The 17,348-nt window shown below is 41.8% G+C and overlaps 1 pseudogene; it reads left to right on the top strand.

Moving 5' to 3' along the window:
* The first annotated feature begins 550 nt into the window (after positions 1 to 550).
* On the top strand, positions 551 to 16,233 carry LOC110709945 (annotated as a pseudogene).
* The last annotated feature ends 1,115 nt before the right edge of the window (positions 16,234 to 17,348 follow it).

The raw sequence follows: 17,348 nt of genomic DNA, 5'->3' as shown, positions 1-17,348 counted from the left end.
AAAGTTCAACGAGAAATAGTTCAGCCAGCCCATGTTGCTGCAGTACAAATGAGGAGAGGATAGCTTGTTTCTTTGTTTCTTTGTAGCCACTGTCTAAAAAAAAAAATTTGTGGTTGTCTTGTTGTATCTCCTAGTAATTTCATGATACCCGGTGTGTTTAATCAGGGTCGAAATATTACTTTGGGAAACTATTTTTGTTCAGGCCTCAAAGTGTTAATTTGTCCAATTTTATGTCATTTTTGTGACCCGGTAATTCGTTTTCTCCAACAGTAAATACAGTATTTCATATTAAAAATGCGAGCGTGTCTAGTGAAAATGTAAAATGGGAGCGTTATTTAACAACCCCATAAATGAACATATATAATTGAATGTGTATGTTTACCTTTATAATTGTATTATTGCATGTGCATTTTTTATGTAGTAATACTTTTTTTTTGACATGTTTATTTTTAAATGTATGAATTTTTTTATTTAAAGTGTACTAATTATTTTATTTAAAGATTCTTTTATAATTTACTAAAAAAAATTTCATGCACATTTTTAATTTACTATTCTTAAAAAAAAAATTACTATATACGAAATATTTATTTATTCTTGTGCATGTTTAATTTTTAAACTACTACCAGTTCATTTTACAGAGTCTAATTTAGCTATTCTAGCTATAGCACGAACTCAGGAACTACCATATAATCCTTAAAAAAAAAAGGTAAAAAAAAGTACTAGTACCATACTACCATATAGCTATTTCCCTCAAAAAAAAAAAAAAAAAAATATAACTATTGCCCAACCCGAGCTTTATTATCCCAAACGGGTCAACCCTTTAATCCTCAACCCGGACCATGATCGGGTCAGACATAATCTCGGGTAATTGGTTGACACTAGAGTACTAGACAGACACTACAAGCGTGTCAAAAATATTCTCACGCTGACTCTGCTCGCCGCACCCTTCCCCTTTCTCTCTCCTCCATTGTACTCTACTGAGTCTACTCTCACTCCTCCATTACACTCTACTCTCACTCCTCCATTAAACCACCTTCCGAGCTTTCTCTCCTCCATTGAAGCACCTTCTGAGCTTTCTATCCTCCATTGAACCAGCTTCTCAGGTAAGATGCTCCTTTTTTCAACCATCGAATATTCTTTTCACAGTGTAGTGTTATTCGCTAATTCAATTGTTAGTATAATCAGTTTAGGGTTCTTCTATGTCGGATTATTGGACTTATTAGTTGTAATTGCTGAAGTTATGATAGATTATACTGTGCAATTTCTTTGTTAGAGTTTTCGCTGATTCAATGGAGTTTTCGTTTTATTTTTTTTACAGTAATGGCGACTCGGTCTGATTTTATGGGTTCTAAATTACTCAACTCAGAATTTAAGGTAATAAATTCTATTTTGTTTTTCATTGATTATGTTACTTATATTGCCTAGAATTGTCATGTACGGCCGTTTATTGAAAAATTTGCATGATTTTGTGTCGAATAGAGTTGTTTAAGTGTCGTACCTATGTCCGAGTGATTTCGAGGGTGTTTTGTTGTGTAATTTGATTTATCTATGATTATTTATTTATTTATTTATTTAATTAATTAATTTATTATTTTTTTTTAATGTATACAGGGTTGTGCACAACGTAAATTATTTCTGTCTCGAAATTCGATTAGTACTCGTAGGCATTTGGGTGTCGGGTTAGGTCGATTGCCAAGTTTGCACACTTGTAGTGTTGGGTTGAGAAGTTCTGGATTGGGGAAGGTGAAGGCTATTGTTTCAGGAGATGTGAGTGTCACATTAGATGATGAAGTACAGCTGTCAGTTGACAAGGTTATACATTTCTTCCGTGTTCCGCTGATTCAAGATAATGCAGCTGATGAGCTACTGAGGACAGTTCAGACGAAGATATGAAATGAGATAGTTGGTTTGAGAACTGAACAGTGTTTCAACATTGGGGTGGATACCGATCTTTCTTGATAAGGAGGTAATGGAAGGTTGTGCTGTTGTAGTTGTTGAGGTAGGACCTAGATTGTCCTTTACGACAGCATGGTCCACTAATGCTGTATCTATTTGTCGATCATGTGGTTTAACTGAAGTAAATCGTCTGGAACGTTCCAGGAGGTATCCGTTGTTTTCTAACAATCCATTGCAGGAGCAGCAGATAAATGACTTTGCTGCCATGGTTCATGATCAAATGACTGAATGTGTGTATACTGAAAAACTTACAAGCTTCAAGACGAGTTTGGTTCCAGAGGAAGTTCTGTATGTGCCGGTTATGGAGCAGGGTAGGAAGGCTCTTGAAGATATTAATGCGAAAATGGGTTTGGCATTTGATGAACAAGATCTTCAATATTATACTTGGCTTTTCAGGGAAGATATTAAGCGGAACCCAACTAATGTTGAATTATTTGATATTGCACAATCTAATAGTGAGCACAGTGGGCATTGGTTGTTTACTGGTAAATTAGTCATTGATGGGAAACCTGTTGATAGCACTCTTATGCAGATTGTCAAGAGTACACTAAAGGCGAATCCTAACAATTCAGTGATTGGGTTCAAGGATAATTCTAGTGCAATAAGAGGCTTTTTGGTGAATCAGTTACGCCCTCTTCTTCCAGGTTTAACCTGTCCATTAGATGTGCAGATGCGTGATCTTGACATTCTTTTTACTGCTGAAACCCACAATTTCCCATGTGCTGTGGCACCTTACCCTGGCGCTGAAACAGGTGCTGGTGGCAGGATCAGGGACACACATGCAACTGGAAGAGGGTCATTTGTTGTTGCTGCTACAGCTGGTTATTGTGTTGGAAACTTGAATATGGAAGAATCTTATGCTCCCTGGGAAGATGTATCATTTACTTATCCATCAAATCTGGCTTCTCCTTTGCGGATTCTTATTGACGCAAGCAACGGTGCCTCAGATTATGGGAACAAATTTGGGGAGCCCTTGATTCAGGGTTATACTAGGACCTTTGGGATGAGGCTTCCAAATGGTGAGAGACGGGAATGGTTGAAGCCAATTATTTTTAGTGCTGGAATAGGGCAGATTGATCACACCCATATAACGAAGGGAGAGCCTGAAATTGGCATATTAGTTGTAAAGATTGGTGGCCCTGCATATCGCATTTGAATGGGAGGAGGTGCTGCTTCTAGTACGGTGAGTGGCCAGAATGATGCTGAACTTGACTTTAACGCAGTACAATGAGGAGATGCTGAGATGTCACAGAAATTGTATCGTGTTGTACGTGCTTGTATTGAAATGGGTGACAAAAAACCTATTATTAGCATCCACGATCAAGGTGCTGGTGGTAACTGCAACGTTGTAAAGGAGATAATATATCCAAAGGGTGCTCAGATTGGTATCAGGGCTATTGTAGTTGGTGATCACACAATGTCAATATTGGAGATATGGGGTGCAGAGTACCAGGAGCAAGATGCCATATTGGTGAAGGCTGAGAGTCGTAGCATGTTACAATCAATTTGTGATAGAGAGAGGTTATCAATGGCTGTAATTGGAACAATAAATGGTGAAGGGTGTGTTGTTTTGGTAGACAGTGCTGCTGTTGAGAAATCCCGTCGTGATGGAGTGCCTCCTCCTTCTCCTGCTGCCCCAGAAAACCTTCGAGTTCCAGCGTATGACTCATCCTCAAGAGCCACTTGATATAGCTACAGGAACAACGGTGATGGATTCCTTAAAGAGGGTGTTGAGACTCCCATCTGTGTGCTCAAAACGCTTCCTAACCACTAAGGAGGATAGGTGTGTCACTGGCCTTGTGGCACAGCAGCAGACTGTGGGCCCCTTGCAAATTACTCTAGCTGATGTTGCAGTTATTGCTCAGAGCTACACCAACTTCACTGGGGGTGCATGTGCTATTGGCGAGCAGCCTATCAAGGGTTTGTTCGATCCTAAAGCAATGGCCAGATTAGCTGTTGGTGAAGCACTCACGAATCTCATCTGGGCAAAAATTACATCTCTTTCTGATCTTAAAGCCAGTGGCTACTGGATGTATGCTGCCAAGCTTGAAGGGGAAGGTGCAGACATGTATGATGCTGCCACAGCGCTTTCCGAGGCCATGATTGAACTGGGCATTGCTATAGATGGGGGGAAGGACAGTCTTTCAATGGCTGCAAATGCTGGCGGTGAGGTTGTCAAAGCTCCAGGAAATCTTGTAATCAGTGCCTATGTTACTGCTCCTGATATAACAAAAACAGTCACTCCAGATCTAAAGCTCAGAGATGGAGTTCTGATTCATGTTGATTTAGCCAAGGGAAAGCGTCGCCTAGGGGGTTCTGCACTTGCTCAGGTATCTTTCTTTCTTTTCAGGACCCTATTGGAAATTTCTCTCTGTGCATTCCTACTATAGCAGTTTTTATCTCATGGCATATGTTTTCCTTGTCTCTGTTCTTGGTTAAACATTTAGTTATATACCACTGATACTCTTGTCTAAAACTTCAGTCACTCTTTCTTCTGTCTTTTGGAATTTTTCAGCAGCTTTCTTTTTATATAGATATAAGAACATAGTGGACAATGTGGTGTTAACCAGTACCTCATGAATTTGCCATGCATGAAGTTGCTAACCTTTACTGGACTAGCAAAATCAGAAACTGCTTTTAGAATTGGAACTGTGGGGGTGAAGTCTATAGTGCTGTATCCTAAAATGTAGGAATTATTGATTGAATCCTTGTGAGGATGCCTTGTTTTCCTTTTTATTATACCTTGGATATGTTATTAAATTGCTAGAGAAATATTATGTAATTATTAGTTGAATTGTGTCGTAATGTTTAGGCATTTTTCTTGTTATGTGAACATTGTAGTGTGACTGGTGTTTCATGTCTTAAAAAAGCTGATTGCGTGTCTGGGTGTGACCACAAAGAGTAGTTTGATCCATTTGTTTATACTAGTTAGCGGTCTTATTGGTAATATACTTGTGATGATTGTGAATCGGGCTTTATAAGGTATTCTCGCAATAGCAATTCAAAAAGCTCATGTGTTTTCTCAAAAGTTGGAATAGGATGTGTTACAATCAAGTAATAAGTAATGTTGCATATGATTTGTTGACATTTCAAAAGAATAGTTGTATGTTTATCTAAATTTTGAAGTATGATGATGAGAAATTGAGTCTGATTATGTTTTGGAAATATTAAACCAAAAATTGTAGCCACAAATCCCACAAAAGTAGAAACTAATTATAATACTTTTAAAGATTTGACGAATTGTATGTATATGAGTAAGCAAGTTGTCTCAAACTCACAGCACAAGCTCAATTCTTTAGCCTAGTCTAGGATTCCTCCTCTTCGTATTCATCCTTGTCTGCAGTTCCATCCTAGTATTTCTGGTGCTCAAGGAACTAAATCGTTCATGTTACCTTTTGCTTCGGTAAACTCCATCTCATCCATGGATTCCATCCTTTCACCTGTGTACCAATGTAAGAACACCTTTGAAGTTATGGTTGTATGAATTTTCCACATTCTCTATGTCCTAACTTGGTTGAAGCTTACAAACGAGGTTTCTGAACTTAGAATTTCCACAACCGCACCAAAAGTTTCTCTTGGTCCAGAGCTCCACAATCTACAAAAATAACAGTACGTAAAGGTTAATTAGCTAGCTGTCTCTGGTGCCACACCTCCAGGCACCAATGTTATATGCAGTTTAACAGACTAATGTGAGGAAGGGAGTGTTAGTGCATGTCAAATAAAATGCTCAATTGTGCCACAAAATAAAAAAAAAAAAAAAAAAACAGTCAACATAGAAACAGGAAAAGAAAGATCATAGGGAGTTTTCGTGAATATAAATGATAATTAAATTTAAAAAAAAAAAAAAAAAACTCACAATAAAACAAAATCCTAGATTCTAGTTTGCTTTCTCTATAACTTCGTTTAGTTTCCTTTTCAATCCCAACTCCCAAGCATATGAAAATCCGAAGGCTAAACATAGCAGCAACAACAATGAGAAGGGAGGTTAGATAAGAGGAGGCGAGTAAGATGAGAAGGGAGAGAAAGTTGCTGTGTTCTAAATTTCTATTCCTTGTTAAAGCATGGAGAAAGGTGAGAGAAGTTTGAGGAGAGTGATAGCTGAGAATCTGAGATCAGAGTAGACAGCTGTAGTGCAGATAAAAAACTGAATGAAAGAGAAAAGTAGCCTAGCTTGAGTAAAACAAAAGCAAAAACAGTAGTTAGTAAAACTGTAAAAAGGCAAAAACAATAAACATTATTAGGGGTAGAACCGACGGAGCACTGTTTATTAGCTTTTCTCAGTGTCAAGTTGTGGCTTTTTAAAGGTTATTATAGATTCCTGATTCTCTTTCTTTGGCTTTGTAACAAACCAATCAAGGCCGCCTATTGTATACACATATCACAGGAGAAGGCAGCAAGTTCAGGAGGGTACAAGCAACACAAACAAACCGAGCATACCACAAGACAAGCAACAACAGCAGCCAGGGAACAGATTCACTTTTCAGAGCTTTATTTTGGCACCAAGGGAAGAAGACAAATTTAGTTGTTATTAGTAATTAAGGCTAGTCACATGTAGTATGTTAGAAGAGACTTAAATAGCTAGAGGGAAGGAAAGAGGGATTCATTCAGAAAAGTTGTAACATCTTAGTAGTAGCCTTAGTTGTAGTAGAAAACTCTTCAAGCCTTTCGGCCAAATCAATTCATTCAACTGTCTTCTGCCTTGCTTCTCTTCTTGTTGTTTAGAATTTATCTGTGTAGAGCGCGCTTCGTTGCAAGTGGTATCAGAGCACGTATGGCTCCGGCATCGAACACTCAACGCATTGAAGCCCTTGAGGGTCATATGTTGGAGATGGCCTCAAAGGTGGGAGATGGTGAAAATTCCATCCAAGCCATTTTGTCCAAAACCATCACAGAAAGTATGGAGGCTCTCCAGAAGACCTTGACAGAGCAGTTCACCAATCAACAGAACACCGAAGCTCAGCGGCTTGATGGGAGGGTTGAAAGATTCCGGGAGGACCACACCCAACACGTGGCCTTGGTGAGGCGTGACCAGGATAATTTTTTCGAGGAGATGCGTAGGGCCATTGAGTCCATACGTACCTGACAGAAGCCACCGGTGACGTTGGAGGATGAGGCGAAAGCGTCGGGCGCCGGTGGGTTTGGTATGAACCACGGCGAGGGTCAAAACAGAGAGACGCCCATTCGACCGTTCAGGGGGCAAGACCAAGGGGAAAACTTCGGAAGTCGGGGAAATTGGAAATTTCGGAAGTTGGACATGCCCACTTTCTCCGGCGACGATCCCGACGGGTGGTTGTTGAGGGCAGAGCAGTATTTCCAGTTTTACCAATTGTCAGGAGCAACTCCAAGCCGCGATGGTGTCAATGGAGGGAGATGGTCTGAGGTGGTATCAATGGGAGAACCGTCGGCGGCCATTGCGAGGGTGGGAGGATCTGAAGCATTGCATCCTCACGCAATTTCGTCCGGCTAACGTTGGGTCACTGCACGAGCAGTGGCTGGCAGTCGAACGCACCTCCACGGTGGCGGAGTATCGAAGGGAGTTTATCGAGAAGGCCGCGCCGCTTTCCGATGTGCCGGAGAGTCTGATGAAGGGTCAATTTTTGAATGGGTTGAGGGAGGACATACGTGCGGAAGTGCGAATGTTAAATCCTTTCACCTTGGAGTAGGCCATGGACCTGGCTACTCTGGTGGAGGAAAGAAACCGAGTCCAAGGAATGAAGAAGCCCTATGGAGTTTTCTCTAAGCCCAGCCCATACTCTTTTTTCAACAAGAGCCCGCCCAGCACAATCTTGGGAGGAAGTGGGCCGGCCCAGCCTACCCTTTCCCAATCTGGGCGTCAGCAAGTAAGGCCCAAAGTTCCATTGGGTCCACTGGATCAACTTCAAACAAAGCCACGCCAGAGATTCAAGACAAAAAGGCTAAAGGTCTTTGTTTTAAGTGTGATGGGAAGTGGGATTTCAACCATGTGTGTCGTTGTTTTAAGTGTGATGGGAAGTGGGATTTCAACCATGTGTGTCGTGCCAAGGAGTTTAGTGTGTTGTTGGTAGAAGAAGAGGAGGAGGAAAAGGAAGGGCATGAGTTTGCTGCCATTGAAGCCCCTCCAAGTGAAGAGGTCGAGGTTCCCGCGTCTATGTCGATGCACTCATTAATAGGAATTACGAATCCTAAGACAATGAAGTTGACCGGAGAGATTAATGGAGTAAAGGTGGTGGTGATGATAGACCCGGGGGCTACTCATAATTTTATCTCTTTGCATACGATAGAGAAGTTGGGGATTGTGGTGGAGGGGAGTTGTACTTTCGGCGTGTCACTAGGAAATGGCGAAACCGTAAAGGGGCAAGGCTTGTGTACGGGGGTGCACCTCAAGTTGGGTGACAAGGTGGAGATTGTGGAGGATTTTTTTCCTCTACAATTGGGAAACTCGGAAGTTATCCTTGGTGTGCAATGGCTTGAAAAATTGGGAACGGTCCTCACAAATTGGAAGACTCAAGAAATGAGCTTCACATTGAATGGCCAAACCGCATGTGTTAAGGGAGATCCTTCCCTAGCATGCACCGGAGTCACTTTAAAGGCCATGGTTAAAAACTTGCGCAAGGAAAAAGGTGGGTTGTTGGTGGAATTTAGCCACATGGAGGGCGTGGGCAGTGAGGATGGAGAGGGAATTCCAGAATTTTTGAGGCCCGAAATTGAGCACTATACGGAGGTTTTTGAGAGTCCTAAGGGATTACCCCGAGCCGAGGGCGAGATCATGCTATTGTTCTTAAAGATGGGAGTAATCCGGTGAGTGTACGGCCTTATCGATATCCTCAATTTCAAAAGGATGAGATAGAGAAGCTTATTGGTGAAATGTTGGCCGCCGGAATTATCAAGCCATCCACTAGCCCCTTCTCGAGCCCGGTCCTTTTGGTCAAGAAAAAAGATGGTTCGTGGAGGTTTTGTGTGGATTCTAGGGCCCTTAACAAGGAGACCGTACCGGATAAATATCCGATCCCGGTCATAGATGAACTCCTTGATGAGCTCCATGGGGCACAAGTGTTTTCTAAACTTGATCTCAAAGCCGGTTACCATCAAATTTTGGTAAAACCCGAAAACACTCACAAGACGGCTTTTCGCACCCATGAGGGTCACTATGAATTTTTGGTCATGCCATTTGGCCTAACTAATGCTCCGGCCACCTTCCAATCACTCATTAACGAGGTATTCCGCCCTTACTTGAGAAAATTTGTACTTGTATTTTTTTGATGATATTCTTGTTTATAGCACTAGTAAGGAAGATCATGTCAAGCATTTACGTGTAGTGTTAGACACGTTGAGGGAGCACACTTTGTATGCAAATAAGAAAAAATGTGAATTTGGGAAAGAGGAAGTGTTTACTTAGGCCATATAATCTCTAAGCATGGGGTGGCAGTAGACCAAGAAAAAGTGAGGTCCATGCTTACTTGGCCCATTCCCAAAACCTTAAGAGAGTTCAGAGGCTTTTTGGGCCTAACGGGCTATTACAGAAAGTTTATTAGCCAATATGCTCATATAGCCCATCCCCTAACAGAGCAGCTTAAAAAGGATAATTTTAAGTGGTCAGTGGAGGCTACTCAAGCATTCGAAAAGCTCAAGCACGCCATGGCAGAAGCACCAGTGTTAGCAATGCCCGATTTCCACAAAGAATTCATTGTGGAAACCGATGCTTCAGGGTTTGGTCTTGGGGCCGTTTTGATGCAAGAGGGCCGACCTATTGCGTTCTACAGCAAGGTTTTAGGTCCGACGAGCCGCGGGAAATCAGTGTATGAGAAAGAATTGATGGCGGTCTGTCTCGCGGTACAAAAATGGAAACACTATCTATTGGGCCGTCGATTTATAGTGAGAAGTGATCAGCAGAGCTTGAGATTTATCACACAACAGCATGAGGTTGCCATGGAACATCAGAAATGGATTCGCAAGTTAATTGGGTTTGATTTTGACTTGCAATATAAACCCGGCACGGCAAATCGGGTTGCGGACGCCCTCTCGAGGCGCGGCGAAGATGAGGGCGAGTTTGGTGCCCTGGTCAGTACCAGTGAGTGAATTGGGAGTCTCTAGAGGCGGAAATTGAAGAAGATGCAGTGCTGAAATCTATAAAAGACACAAGTTTGGAAGGAACAGGGGTTACGGGCTACTATGTTGAAGGAGGTCGGTTGCTGTATAAAGGGAGGGTGCTGATTCCTGAAAATTCCGGCATCAAAGCCACCCTCTTGCGGGCTTACCATGACTCCGTGGAAGGGGGTCACGCTGGGGAGACAAAAACCTTCTTGCGAATGGTTGGGGAATGGTTTTGGCAAGGGATGAGACGAGATGTCGCGGAGTATGTGCGGGCTTGTGATACCTGCCAAAGAAACAAACACTCGCAACAAAATCCGGTCGGTTTATTGCAGGCGCTGCCGATTCTGAGTGAGGTTTGGGAAGATATAACAATGAACTTCATAGAAGGTCTTCCGCGCTCTAAGGGAGTCGACACTATTTTGGTGGTGGTAGACCGACTGTCTAAGTATGCCCATTTCGTTGGGTTGCGCCACCCCTTTTCTGCCATGACCGTGGCAGAGGCCTTTGTAAAAGAGGTGGTTCGGTTACATGGTTTTCCGGGGAGTATTGTGTCCGACAGGGATAGGGTGTTCTTGAGCTCGTTTTGGAGGGAGTTGTTTCGGCTACAGGGTACTGATTTGAAGAGGAGCACTTCCTACCACCCCCAAACCGACGGTCAAACAGAGGTGGTTAACAAAGGGCTTGAAACTTATCTTCGCTGTTTTGTGGGGGATCACCCTAAGGCATGGGCTAAGTGGCTGCCTTGGGCTGAGTTCTCTTATAACACGGCCATCCACTCGTCTACACTGATGTCTCCTTTTCGGGTGTTGTATGGGCGGGATCCACCTAAACTCATTAAGGTGAGCACGAGTGGGTCTTATGTGGGTTCATTGGATGAGTTATTGAAGGAGCGTGACTTAATGCTTGATGAGCTTAAATTGAATTTAATTCGAGCTCAATTTAAGATGAAAAAATATGCAGATGCTAAGCGGAGAGAGGAGGAATTTCAGGTGGGGAATTTCGTGTTTCTGAAATTGAGGCCTTATCGACAGCGCTCGTTAGCTAGAAAGCCCTTTGAGAAGCTCGCTGCACGCTTCTATGGGCCCTTCGAAGTCATTCAACGAGTGGGCAAGGTGGCGTATAAATTGGCGCTGCCAGATCAGTGCCGCATCCACCCCGTCTTCCATGTGTCACAGCTCAAGCGAGCAATCGGCAGCAACCCGAGCTCTCCCACGATTCCTGATCAGATCACTCCGGAGCTTGAGTTGGAAGTCGAACCTGAGAGCATCCTTGATAGCAGGCTGGTACAAGGAAAGTCTGTTGTGCAAGAGGTGCTAGTGTAGTGGCGTGGATTACCCGACTTTGAGGCTACATGGGAGGAGGCTACTTCGATCCTTGATCGCTTTCCCGACTTCCACCTTGAGGACAAGGTGGCTCTTTGGGGGGGGGGGAGTAATGTAACGAACCAATCAAGGCCGCCTATTGTATACACATATCACAGGAGAAGGCAGCAAGTTCAGGAGGGTACAAGCAACACAAACAAACCGAGCATACCACAAGACAAGCAACAACAACAGCCAGCAGCAGGGGACATGTAATCAGAACAGATTCACTTTTCAGAGCTTTATTTTGGCACCAAGGGAAGAAGACAAATTTAGTTGTTATTAGTAATTAAGGCTAGTCACATGTAGTATGTTAGAAGAGACTTAAATAGCTAGAGGGAAGGAAAGAGGGATTCATTCAGAAAAGTTGTAACATCTTAATAGTAGCCTTAGTTGTAGTAGAAAACTCTTCAAGCCTTTCGGCCAAATCAATTCATTCAACTGTCTTCTGCCTTGCTCATCTTCTTGTTGTTTAGAATTTATCTGTGTAGAGCGCGCTTCGTTGCAGGCTTCTGTTTTCTTGTAGGCGTTTGATCAAATTGGCAGTGTGTCTCCTGATCTTGATGATGTCTCCTACTTCAAGAGAGCATTCAATGCAGTTCAAGAGCTTATTGAAGATGATCTCATTTCTGCTGGTCATGATATTAGTGATGGTGGGTTACTTGTCAGTATCTTGGAGATGGCTTTTGCGGGTAACTGTGGGCTTTCCTTAGAACTAAATCTGGAGGTCATAGCCTATTTGAGACTCTTTTCGCTGAGGAGCTAGGTTTAGTTCTTGAAGTTGACAAAAATACATTGAAATCGGTAATGGAGAAACTGAATACTGCTGCCATTTCGTCAGAGATCATTGGGCAAGTCACTACGGGGAGGACTATTGATTTGAAGGTTGATGGGGTTGCTCATTTGAATGAAGATATGACGTACCTGAGGGACATATGGGAGGAAACTAGTTTTAACCTAGAGAAATTCCAGAGGTTGGCCTCTTGTGTAGATTTGGAGAAAGAAGGTTTAAGGCACAGACAAGAACCTTCTTGGTCATTGTCCTTTACTCCTGCCTGTACAGATGATAAATACATGCTTGCAACCTCGAAACCAAAGGTGGCCATCCTCCGTGAGGAAGGTAGCAATGGTGATAGAGAAATGTCTGCAGCATTCTATGCTGCTGGTTTTGAGCCATGGGATGTTGCTATGTCAGACCTGCTGAGTGGAGCTGTCTCTTTGAAAGAGTTTCGTGGAATTGCGTTTGTTGGAGGCTTTAGTTATGCTGATGTTCTTGATTCAGCAAAGGGTTGGTCAGCTTCAATTAGATTTAACCAACCTCTTTTAGATCAATTTCAAGAATTCTATCATCGACCTGACACTTTCAGTCTTGGGGTTTGTAATGGGTGCCAGCTCATGGCTTTACTTGGCTGGATACCAGGCCCCGATGTTGGTGGTGTGCACGGGAATGGTGGTGACACTGCACAGCCTAGGTTCATCCACAATGAATCAGGGCAATTTGAATGTCGTTTTACAAGCGTGACAATTGGAATTTTGCGCAGGACAGATATAAGGTAGTAACAAGCAACAATTTCTTGTTAGATGATGTTTTACTGATTTGTGATTCAACAATGGGAAGTGTAGATGATTTTTTTTTTTTTTTTAATAAATTTTTTGGAAAATATCGCTGTGATTCTTAACAGCTGTACTGTTTCTTGATGTTATGGTTGCTGCTGCTGTAGTTTTGTTATGTGTGCCCTTTTTCTGATCGACGAAAAGTGTAAGAAGAAAGTTCTGAAATGTGTTTATCAGTGTTCATCTGATGTTGCAAAAACATGATCCAGTGGGGAGGTTTCTTAGTATGCTCATTCCTATTGGATAGTGACATTGGACACAATAGAAGCTAGCAATATGGGCATGCAATTTTTGCTTTGAAAGTCTTCTGTTGGACTGTCAATGGCAAAATTATCTACTTCAGCTTTGCGTTGGCTGATTGTCTGGGTAATGATTCTGTTTTACTCTGTCAGGATGCTCGAGATTCTGTATTAAAAGTTTAGGCATCACAAGTTTTACAGTCCTCCATGCTAATCAAGAGCTCTCATATTGATATGTACTTAAGTAGTTCAATGTTGCTTTCAACGGTCATAAAGTTCTGGACGCTATGCGACATTGTGAGTTTGTGATGTGTAAACCACATCCACTTGGCAGCTGGTGTCCCATTGGTAGAGAGTTGGACTACGAGTTCTTGGGACAGGTAAATTTTCTCTCAACTTCGAATTTTATGTAAGGAGGCTAGGTAATCTTTATTATCCCTCAAAGATTGCTTACCGGTTGCTTTTGTTTGAAAGGGTACATGATGACTACAATCTTGGTAACCAGGCTTAGTTTGGCATGGAACTTGTTTATTAGCAAGCTTGCAGCCTCATTGCCCAGGCAAATGAGTATGCAATGTAGCTCAGAAACAAAGAAACCAGGAAGCCAAATCAATAATTCTGCTTAGTAATCTACTACTACTGTTTTGTTTATTATTACCAAAAAGTAATTAACACGTGTTAAAGTTTGTTTGGTATTTGTTATTAAAAGTGATTCTATGTAGACTTAGGGGGCGTTTGGTTGGTGTATTTTTTTAATTGGAAACGGATTCAATTAAACCAATACCGTTACCATGTGTTTGGTTTGAAGACATGGTAACAATTACCATTACCTAAGAATTATGACTACCCCTTATTTGTTACCTCTCAAAAACTTGGGGTAACAAATACCCTTACCTTCCTCTTAATAAATATCCTTTCTATGGTTAAACCAAACAAATGAAAAGGTAATAGCTAAATGATTCCTTTCTCCCCTCTTATTTGTTTCGTTTCCACTTTTCAAACCAAACGCCCCCTTAGTGGTTTTCTATAAAAGTACATTTGTTATTCCCTGACCTTTTTTTATTTTGGTTTTTGGGTTTCCAAGTTTCACAAATGGAAATCATGAACTTGATGAGAATTTGTGTGCTACATAGTACCGAGTAACTTCCTTCAGTGGGTTTGATTAATGATGATAATCTACAAATTAGCCTGTTGAGGAGCTACTCTTATTGCAGTAAAAAGTATGTCCTAGAGTCAGTTTTTTTTTTTTTTTTTTTTTTTTTTTTTTTTACTGCAATAAGAGTAGCTCCTCTGCAGTACAAATTAGCCTGTAGAGTCAGTTTGGTTTTCTTGATCCTATTCGATTAATCCCCTTGTTTCGTAGATGTTGGAGTGCATCTCTGTATTAATTTTGGTGGTGGTGGAATTGATTAGCTGTGCATGTGAAAGTCATAACTCGAGGCTAAATTGCTATCCTAAGCCTGCTCAAAAATCATACTTCAGTTTCTATTGATCCATTACTACTATGTTAATTACCATTTGCTGCATTTGTGTTGCCTGCATCTCACCCAGGTTTGTATTGTTGGTATCAATTTATAATTTGTCTTGCATTTTGTTTAACTGTACTGTTTGGGCCAAGGATCTTCTCTTCACCAAGTTGTTTCGTGATGATATTCAGGAAAATGATTCATTGTGCGTTTCAAGTGATGGCACTAGCTCCTTGGGACGTACTGATGGCATATTTGAGTGCAAGAATGGTGAAAATGAGTAGGGCTGTGGACAGAGATTAAATGAGCATGTATTTGGCTACAACATTGGATTAGCTTTGTCTTGTACTCAAGTCTCTAGTGAGACAGATTAGCTTTGTCTAGTACTCCAGTCTCTAGTGAAGAGATATGGATAATCGTACCAGGCCAAGGCATATGTACTAGTACGTGATTGTTCTACTTGATAATCAATCATTTGATAAGTTGGATAAAAGTTGTTCTATTTGTTAATCATTTAATTGATTAACTGTGGATAAGTAATTAAAGCAACAAATAAAAGAATAAAAAAATTCAACTTCAACTAGTAACAACCTCTAATTATATTTGATTTAGGAAAAAATAAGCCCTCAAAAAAAAAAAAAAAAAAAAAAAACCTGAAAATTGTAATACATATAAATAAAAGACCCCTTAAGTTTCGCCTTTTAATGATTGAGAGTGATTTCATATGTGTAGCACAGTAATACTAGAATATCTGTTTTCGCTGAGATCTAAGTGGAGAAATTCGGGCTACGAATAAGGTTCTTCGGGAGCGTCTTTCTCAATCACCATCATCCGACTTGATCATGGCAGCATCTTCTAGTATCTCCGCTCCAGCAAGGAAGTATCAGAGAAAGAAAATTTGGGCCTCGAAGGGCTTCCTCGCAGGGATGCTACATAAAACAGGGCAAGCTTGGGAGAAATTGAGCGGGTGTGGAAAAAAGAAGGGGAAAGAGAGGCGCAAATCGCTGGGGCAACCGGAGAAGAAGAGAAGTGGGAACTTTTCATGTTTCATGGGTGCAAAGAAGCGAAGAACTAGCCAGAAGAAGGATGCTTTACCTGATCTGAATTTTGATCCCATCAACCCTGACCTTGTGTTTACAGAGTTAACTCTTGGCAAATCGAATTGGGAAGCTGGGGAGGGTACCCAAAAGACCCCCCCAAGGGGCCCATGAGGATCCTCGCTTGGAATTGTAGAGGATTAAAATCAGCGGACACCTCTACAATTCCATTCCTGCAGTGGCTAGTCCGCAAGTTCAAACCGCAAATTTTGTTTTTGATGGAGACTAAGGGTAGTCTCGGTGGTCTGAATTGGTTACTAAACGGCTATGGTTTTAGTAATATTGTAGGCGTTGATGCCATAGGCCTTAGTGGTGGATTAGCCATACTCAGTTTCTCTCTAGTTTCCCTTTCTGTAATTTCAGTTTCCTGCAATTTCATTTCTTGTAATGTGGTAGATGTTTGGAATAAAGAGTGGTCCCCTGTTTGCTTGTACGGTGCTCCGGTAATGTCGGATAGGCTAGGTGTTTGGAACAAACTCACCATTGAACTCTCGAATTTGCACAACCGCACCTTGATAATGGGCGATTTTAATCAAGTGGATAAATATGAAGATAAGAAAGGGGGTAGTGACTTGATCAGTGGGTGGACGGATTTCATTGTCTGGAAGATTGCGAACAATCTCATTGACGTGCCGTATACAAGGGTGCCTTTTACTTGGTGCAATAATAGGAAAGGATGAGACATAATCTATGAACGAATCGATAAAGCCTTATGCACGGAGGGATGGATGGATTCATTTTCGAATTCAATTCTTCTGAATCTGCCTACTCTCATATCCGATCACTCGCCGATTATTTTGGAGTTGGACCCGCCAAAAATAAAGAGAAATCGCCCATATAAGTTCGAAGCTTGGTGCCTATCACATGAGGAGGCTTGTGAGGAGATCCGAAAGGAATGGGGGAAGCAGTCGCAAGGCTCCAATGATGTACTCAATTGCGAGGAAGCTTGGGAAAGAAAAATCAGTCGCCTTCCATTGGTGTCGCTCCTATAAAAAGAGAAACAATGTCAATTGGGAAGATTTGTGCTCGGTTGCTACAATCAATCAGAAGGAGATTACTAATTTCGATCCTCATGGTGAAAGAGGGAGCGAAGCTTCGACCAATGCCACGAACAGTTCTGAGCTTGAGATGAGATTGGAGGCGCAAGAAATGCTAAGTTCGAAACTTATGTTCTGGAAACAACGATCTCGTCTTAATTGGCAATCTTGGGGGGACTCTAACACATCTCTCTTCTTTCGGGCCACGAAGCAGCGATCGCGAGTCAATGAAAGTTTTATGATTAAGGATGACGCTGGTAACTGGATCTTGAATAAACCGGATATTGAGAAGGAATTTGTGCGACATTTTGAGGGTTTGTTCAGGTCTAACGAGGAATTTTCTCAACAAGACTCAATGAGCAGAGCTTCGGATTTGAACAGAGTGGCCTTTGGGTGGGAGGAGATGCGGTTAAGCGAAGAAAATGTGACAGTGCTCCAGGAACCTTTCAATAATGGTGAGATTACGGAAGCGATTGTTTCTATTTCAGCTGTGAAATCCTCGGGTCCA

The sequence above is a fragment of the Chenopodium quinoa genome, unplaced genomic scaffold, assembly GCF_001683475.1.
Source record: "Chenopodium quinoa cultivar QQ74 unplaced genomic scaffold, ASM168347v1, whole genome shotgun sequence".
NCBI classification, from domain to species: domain Eukaryota; kingdom Viridiplantae; phylum Streptophyta; class Magnoliopsida; order Caryophyllales; family Amaranthaceae; genus Chenopodium; species Chenopodium quinoa.
Note: the sequence above shows the minus strand (reverse complement) of the source record. Positions and strands in the feature narration are given on the sequence as shown.